The sequence below is a fragment of the Nelumbo nucifera genome, chromosome 7 (assembly GCF_055504915.1).
Source record: "Nelumbo nucifera cultivar China Antique chromosome 7, China Antique-T2T, whole genome shotgun sequence".
In the NCBI taxonomy this organism is placed as follows: Eukaryota; Viridiplantae; Streptophyta; class Magnoliopsida; order Proteales; family Nelumbonaceae; genus Nelumbo; species Nelumbo nucifera.
In genome coordinates this window covers 60,612,330-60,620,655 of record NC_142655.1, presented here as the reverse complement: position 1 = coordinate 60,620,655, position 8,326 = coordinate 60,612,330, and positions in this window count along the sequence as shown.

Here is an 8,326-nt window from a genome sequence, read left to right as displayed (position 1 = left end):
CTTTAAATATGTTAGAAATTTTAAAATATGTTTCAACTAACACAAAGATCCTAAAATGGTTCCTAATCATATGACTATATGAGGGCTTTGATAGTTTGGATAGACTAACACATATTATGCTTGCATTATGAGGTAATGAATACAAAGTAACTTGTGTAGAGACACTAAAGCAAATATATGAGTGCCTATTAACATGACCCATAATAGAACAGTTACATGGAGTATCATTAGTCAATAACTATCTTATCATCCGAGTCATACAGCCAATTCTTAGACCTAATGCAACATGGATATCTTGTGTATGGGGCATTATGATTTGAAGGTACAAATACGTATTCCCTAACCAAGGATTTAAGCATATACATATTGACTATAATGTCTTATACATGGAAGTATGTAAATGCATAACATGGAATCTATCATTTTTCACGAGGAGAGAGGATGTTCTATGCAACTGAAATTGATGAGACTCAAGAAGTCCTTGGCTAAGGCAGAATGGTATATGGAAAGAGTTTCAAGCGTTACCATATGAGTCATTATTAGTTTAGTTGGACATTTGACTGAACTAGTGGGGTTTGATTCATTCGCCATGCCCATTTTCTCTTTTGAAACATTGTATGATGGAAGGATTTGATTGTATGGCAACTAGAAATGGAAAGGTTCAAACTACTAATTTCAACCTATTAGGGGCATGCTAAATGAAAATTCATCAAAATTCACATAGCCATTTTAATTGGTCAATTCATCAAATTTACCATGGAACATTACTTGGTGTGGTGGTAAAGTCTTGGATTGTCATGCATAAGCACATGGGTTCAAGTCTGAAAGTAGTCACTCTAAACAAGAAAAAAAGAAAAGCCAAAGGTTAAGTTCATATCCAGTCCACCCCTCTCAAGACCTTAAATAGCCAGCTCAGACCAACAATTTTTTTTTGTAAGAATCCCATAGGCTAGATCATTCATTGCACCAAATCAACTGTCAATACAAGCAAAAGGAAAGCAGGAGGGATGGACCAAGTTTGGGTCTGATGCAAATTACAACTGAATTTTGCTAGTGAGTGAGCAACATTATTGCCTATATGTGGGATGTAAGTAATATGAAACTTCCACATAGAAGACTCCTTCAATTAGCTATATTGGTATAAAGCTGCCATGGAACCTCTAAATGAGAGTCTAACAGGAGTTGAGTTATCTTCCACGCGTCCACTTCGAGATAGAAGTGTGCAAGGGATAATTCTTGGGCCAATTGCAAACCATCTCTGAAAGCCACCGCCTTGACCACTTTAGAATCAGCTTTAGGAGCACCAGCAAATCTATTGCAAATAAATTGGTCCAAATGGTCTCGAACAACTATACCAATTTCAGAACGCATAGGGCCCATAACCCTGGTATTGGTTTTCCTGTCTTTCCCTACCTTTTCCTTCAAATCAAACATAGCCTTAGTAAAGACACTTACATCATCACTTGGTGCAAGAGGAATGATTGTAGACCACCATAACTCCAACCAATGTAAAAGAGACCAAGATGGATGAGTGGAGTCCGAATCTCCTGCCCACACAAACTCTACCCACATAACATCGCAGCCACACATGGAGAACATCTCATCCTCCTATAGTATTATGCAGGGAGAGATTTTTCCACTTCATATAGTGTGTTGTGGGTAGATGTGGACAGGAGATCCGGAGTTGGATGAATGTCAATGCGCACTGTCCCACAAGAGCCAAACCAAATGGACGAGAACATTGACCAATGAAGTAATATATGATCCATAAATTCTTCATGATCCCCACATAGCTTTAATACACCGCCTAATAAAGCTATGTATCCGTGGGGTTAGTTCATCGTTCATCAAACTTCCAGAAACGCCAAATCAATGTGGAGTAAAAGGCCAATTCACTTTGATGTGGGAGGAAGACGCCAATTCACTTGCACTCTTGAGCAAGGTTTTTGAATCACCGTTGACCCGAACGGTCAAACTATTTGGCCCGGGAATTATTTAGGCAACTGGTTCCGTTTTATCCCAAACCCGATTTTTGGTCAAAAACCATTAAAAAAGTCAACAACCCGTTGACCTAGACTATCGAGCCATCAACCCATTGACCCATTCAATCGTTTTTTTTTATTTTTAATTATTTTTTATTTTTTTAATTTGCTCGTCAGATCGGACCGTCAACCCGAAAACCAGTAGCCAAAACGGTTCCCTTTCTAGATCATTTTTTAAAACATTGCTCTGAGAGGCACATGCCAACCTCCTATTTGGAGTAAAACACCAAATCAATAGATCTTGTGATGAATAAGGTTATATCAATGGATCTTGTGATGCATAAGGTTTTCTTCACTAACTTAGTAGTGGGATTAAAATGAGATTGTGCAAGCAATGATTCACTAACCCAAGGCATCCCCAAATAATGTCGTGTCCCATACATTAGCTACGATCCTGGCACCAATAGAGGTGTCAATTGGATTGAATTTGGTCCAACTTGATCCAGTTCAATGTGAGTCCACTTACAAATGGACTGGACCCACTCCAACCCAAATTCAATCCAATCCATTAAAATGTAAATGGATTCGATTGGATCCAATCCAAACCGAATGAAATATCAAAAATTATATAAAAGCACTTTTGGCATTGAAAAAACGCTTTTGTAAAAGTACTTTGATAAAGATATTTTCATAAAAGTATTTTTACAAAAGCACTTTTAGAAAAGTACTTCCATAGACTTTTATAAAAGTACTTTCGTATTTTATAAAAGTACTTCCATTTAAGTGTTTTCGTAAAAGTGCTTTTGTAAAAATGTTTTTATAAAAGTACTCTCGCATAAGTGTTTTTGTAAAAGTGCTTTCATGAAAGTACTTTTTTAAAAGTGTTTTTGTAAAAGTTCTTTCATAAAAGTACTTTTATAAAAGTACTTTCGTAAAAGTTTTTTGTAAAAGTGATTTCATAAGTGCTTTCGTGTAAAAGTACTGTTATAAAAGTGCTTTCGTACAAGTAATTTTGTATAAATTCTTTTGTAAAAGTGATTTTATAAAAGTACTTCTGTAAAAGTGCTTTCATAAAAGTACTTTTATAAAAATACTTTTGGAAAAGTATTTTATTCATAAAATTACTTTTATAAAAGTGATTTCGTAAAAGTGATTTTATATTGGCTTCAGTTTTGATTGGTTTCAAATTGGACAAGAGTTTGGCCTCATGATCGGATTATTGGAAATTTGGTTTAGATTCAATTCAAACCAATAAGAATATAGACCAATTTGTTTTGGATTGGCCCAATCCAATAATTATAATGAACCATCCAAATTTGATTTGATAAGGTTTGGATCGGATTAGATCCAAACCAAAACTGATTGATTGACACCCCTAGGCACCAGTCAACAAATCATTGGTTAATCGCCTTTTGATTAAAAAAAAAAAATTGTGTAATTCATTGGTTAGTATACGCCTTGGTATTTATTTTTAAGTGAAGAAGATCATCCAATACACACGTACAAAAAAAAAAAAGGTTCCCCAAGCCAAATTTAATCACAGCTTTTAAGAATGATGTTTTTGCTACTAAAACTTCAGCAGAGAATCCATACATCAAATCCTTGCATGGTTGCATTCAAATCGGGCTTATTAATATAAAATATGGATCTTGAGGACCCAAACCCGATAAATATGGGAATGAAGTAAGGTCCAATATCTAAATGTCAATGGACGACCTGCTCCAATATTGACGACCTTGGTAGCTTTTTCTTAAAGGTTGTCGGATGGGATGTAAAACATTTCATAAGGGACTACACCTGGTGGAATCAATATATCCTAATCGAAAAAGGGAAAAAAGAAACCATTAAGTTAAGAGTTCTATACAAGAATTGCTCCGTTGGCTTAAAGATGCTGGTCGAAGATAAAGTTGTAAAGCCATGTTATATATGTCATAGCTTCAGGAAGAAGATCGAACAATATAAATAGCTTTAATTTGTCCTGATCCAGGCACAAGACCAATATTTCCATTGCTTCTTTTGCTTTGTTTTTCTATTCTACTTTTTCACTTTTTGATGAGAATAATCTTAGTTGTGCAAAAATTAATGTGAATAAACACCCGAGAGTCCGCAGCTCGTGTTCATACATGGTTTAACAAAATTAAAGAATCAATGTGAATAAACATCCGAGAGTCAGTCCACAGCTTGTTCATACATGATTTAACCAAAAATCAATGTGAATATGCACCCAGAGTCCACAGCTTGTTCATACATGGTTTAAACTTTAAACAAATCATCGGGATAGGATAGAGAATTCGGAATATAATTCTAACTTTTCCAATAACTTTCCTGTTGCAACTGTCTCGACTGGGATATATAGATTCATAGAATTTAGTAAGAGGTTCACACCACGATGTGTTTTAGCTTCGATATTGGAATATATGCATTATTTTTAATTTCTTCTTCATATATGCGTTATTTTTAATTTCTTCTTCACAGATAGTCCCTACATCACTTGGCGTATTTTTTGTTCCAAAATCCTATTCCAATTTTTTCTTTTTTTTTGAATTTCCTTTTTTTTAATTTTTAATTAATGATATTATTTCATTAATTAAATCACTCCTAAAACATCGTCCTTCCTAAAATTTCTCTTAAATTATTTCTCCCATTTATCTTTTTCCAAAGGCTGCGTTTGGAAAGAATGCAAATACGTAGAGTGTAAAACGGTTCATATAAATTGCAAAATTGGGTTAGTTTTGCATTGACAAATTTACCTTCTCACCAAACAGACTTTTAGCTGTAATGGATGCAAACACGAATTCCAATAAAGAATATGTTTTTTTTTTATATCAAAAGCCCACTTGAATGCAAATTTACTTCTTTTTATTGATGTACTTTTACATCTTATTATCAATGTAAATATGCATTAATTTGTCATTTGTTAATGCAAAAATGTAATATTGCCAAATACAGGCAAAAGTGAACCATAATGCAAATTTACCGTGAACCGGGATTTACACTCCATTTGTATCATTTCCAAACACAGCCTAAAACATCTCTTAAGACTTAAATACTATCTTACACCTCTAGTGCCTCAATAGACTATCTAATATCTATCTCTCTCTCTCCCCTAAAATTTTTTCCTATACTATCTCACTAGAGAATGAATACCCTGTATTAAGTATAATGGGGGCAAATATTCTGATAAATTTTGTTTGATATTCATGATTTATGTTGTAGGGTTGGAAATAACCACTCTTTTAACAATCTTTCCAAAAAGATATGATGCCACCCTTTGGTTTAGGGGCTTTGTTTTAATACACACATATTAAATACTTCCAATAGAGTATCTAATGTCTCTCCACCTCTCTACCTTCCAAATACATGTTTAAGTTAAACATAAGTTATTAAAATAAGATAAATAATTAAAACAAATTAATAAAAATTAATAATTGATTATAAAATCTTATTATATCAGTACCCGATTTTTGCTCGGTCTGCCGCCTGAACCCCCAATTCACCCCAAATTCTTGATCAAACCCTTCTGACCTTTCCAAAACACCTAAAACCCCAAGAAACCAGAATCTCACACCGAAAGCCCCCAAATCCACCGCTAAATCTCTCTAATACCAATCAGATGGCCATGATCAACCCCAATTTACACCTCAATCCTTAGACTAGACACACCATTAAACTCAGGACCTCCCAAAATATCTACCTAACAAATCTCAAATCAAAATCCCCTATTTACCCTCTAATCAAACAAACATTTCATTTCGACCCCTTTCGCACCCACAATCCATATCCATTTGATCCAAATACATCTAAACCTATCTAACCTTACCAATCACCTCAAACTATCCAAAAACCCTACCTTGTGAAATTTCACCCAAAACTACCTTTTTTTGCCCCTCGATTACACATAGATTTTGTTCCAAGGCTCTAGATTAGCCGAATAAATCCCTTTCTAGATCTATCCGATCTGGGACCATTTGGCCCAATCTGACCCCACCAGACAACTCAGAATCTCCAAAAACCTCACCTCGCCAAATTTCAATCATAATTACCCCCATTTACCCATCCATCTAAAAAGATTTTGTTTTGGCCAATCACACTAGCCTATACGCACAAAACCCTTCTTAGCGATTAGACACCCATGAATTCCGATTGGACCCCATTAGACCCAGTTGGACCAGATTACACTCGATTTTGCAAAATTACCAAACTGCCACTCAGACCCCAAAAATTACAAAAATGCCATTTAACCTAATACTTAAACTTCTCTTTGTTTCGTTCAAAGGGGAAGAGGTCTTTACGATTCATCGTCTCCTACCTTCAAACTAACAAGGTAGTAGCGGACCAAGACTCTCACTTCCCCACTTCTCTCTATCCCAAACATCGCTCACTTTCCCTTATCCTTTTTCCCATCTTCCATCTTCTTCTTCTCTGGTTGTTGAGTTTCTTGACATAACCCCTGCCGGTGAGGTCAAAAGATAGCATCAGCACTGAATTACATCATTCATTTACAACCGAAGCATAACTCTCATTCTTGGCGAAACTGAAGTTCGAAGCCCGTTTTCCTTTATCAAATCTTTCCAGACCAGTCGTAGTCCTCATTCTCGTCCAAAGAGAGACATCCTAAAATTACAACAAGCTTAGGTCTCCTCAACACATTGATTAGGTTCAGGCCAGAACATAGAAGGTGTACCCCATGCTTGATCTTATATTAAGTTACTTTTTTTTGTTTCTTTTGTTCTTACTTAATACGTTGATTTCCTTTCATTCTATTATTGTGGAATAACTGAGATTTAAGAGGGAGGAGGGGAACTACCGGAGCTGGTGGTAAAGCTCATGCCGAACCAACTCCTATAAGCTCTCAATCTCCCCTAGTCCTGTCGTTTCTTATGTATATGTGTCCATTCTCTAGTATTTTTTTTAAAGAAGATGTGTGTGCTTAGAATTTCTAAGAAGGAAATATCTCATTTCTTGGCTCTTAGTTTTCTCATGTCTTTCCATCGGGATTCTGCTATGATGTTACTCTCTTAATTCCTTTTGTTGGCTTTTGATGGAGGGTGATTTGGCCCGACCTCATTATGAGGGGACAGGTGGATGTGACTCGACATAAGTGACAACTCAGCGTAATGAGCTCATTCCAACTCAGTGTAATGAGATCGCTATAACCCAGTCTGACAGATCGCCATGAATGGCAGCTCGCTACAAGATAATACTCCGTCACCCCGAGCTAAGACTCTCCCAAGTAGGGAGCAGCCTGAGCTAAGATTCTCCCGAGTAGGGAGCATCCCGAACTGAAAACACTTCGGGTTAAGCTCGTCAGCTCCCTAGCTAGAATAAGTTCGCTCCTGTCCAAACCTAAGTAGGCCACCTCGGAGACCTGCCTCCGATAGAAGCACCTCGGCATATCACCAGCAGCTCGGTGTAAGGTAGCTTGCTATAGAGCAGCTCGGCGTATCGCAGGGGATTCCTTGCCTGACAACCATACCTACCAACCCTGGAGACTGCACCCACGTCTCTCGCCTGGCAGCGTCATGCCTGCCAACACTGGAGGCTGTTTTTTCTGGCAGGACCATACTCTGCAGCGATCACCTTCGCCCACTAGCTCAGCTCTGACAAATAACGGCCAGCCACTCCAAGCCGTTATCTGACAGCAGATCGCCGCAACAGAGATTTAGAAGCGGTTATACCTGACATGTCAGGATACTAGTATATAAGGACCCCGACCCCCAGGGGCGAAGGTATTGCGTGATCATCACTCTAGCTCTTTAATTTCTCTGCAACTCTCTCTCTCTCTCTCTCTCTCTCTCTCTCTCTCTCTTTCTCTCCCAGCTTTCAATCCGGTTACTAACTTAACCATCAGAGTGTTCCCGTCGGGTGAGCCCCCTGGGTTCCTTCATCTTCTTCCTCATAGGTATCTCTCGTCCGTCGCCAGCTAGGAGTGCAACCACTTCTAGCTAGGAGTGACCAGATCACGCACCATCAATTGGCGTCGTTTGTGGGAAACGCTTCGAAAAGCCTCTTTCCGCCAAGCACTTTCAGTCAAGTTTTCAGGGCTCCCTCCAGCAACACCGGACGTAGCACGGATATGAATAATTATGGGGAGCTACCTCAGATCCCGACGGTGTGCGTCGGTCAGTTCACCGTACCTCTCTCTATGGATGGGGTCCCGACTCTGAACGCGCCTCAGATCACGACACCAGTGAGTGCTCCACTCCCCTCCATGGTAGGTACAACCTTTGCCGAACTGTCTGTTCCCCCGGTAGCCGGACAAAACCAACTGGAAGATCTGGTGCATAGCATACGAGCCATACAAGCTCAAATGCAACAAGTCCAGCAGCTCCAACTGTATTAGC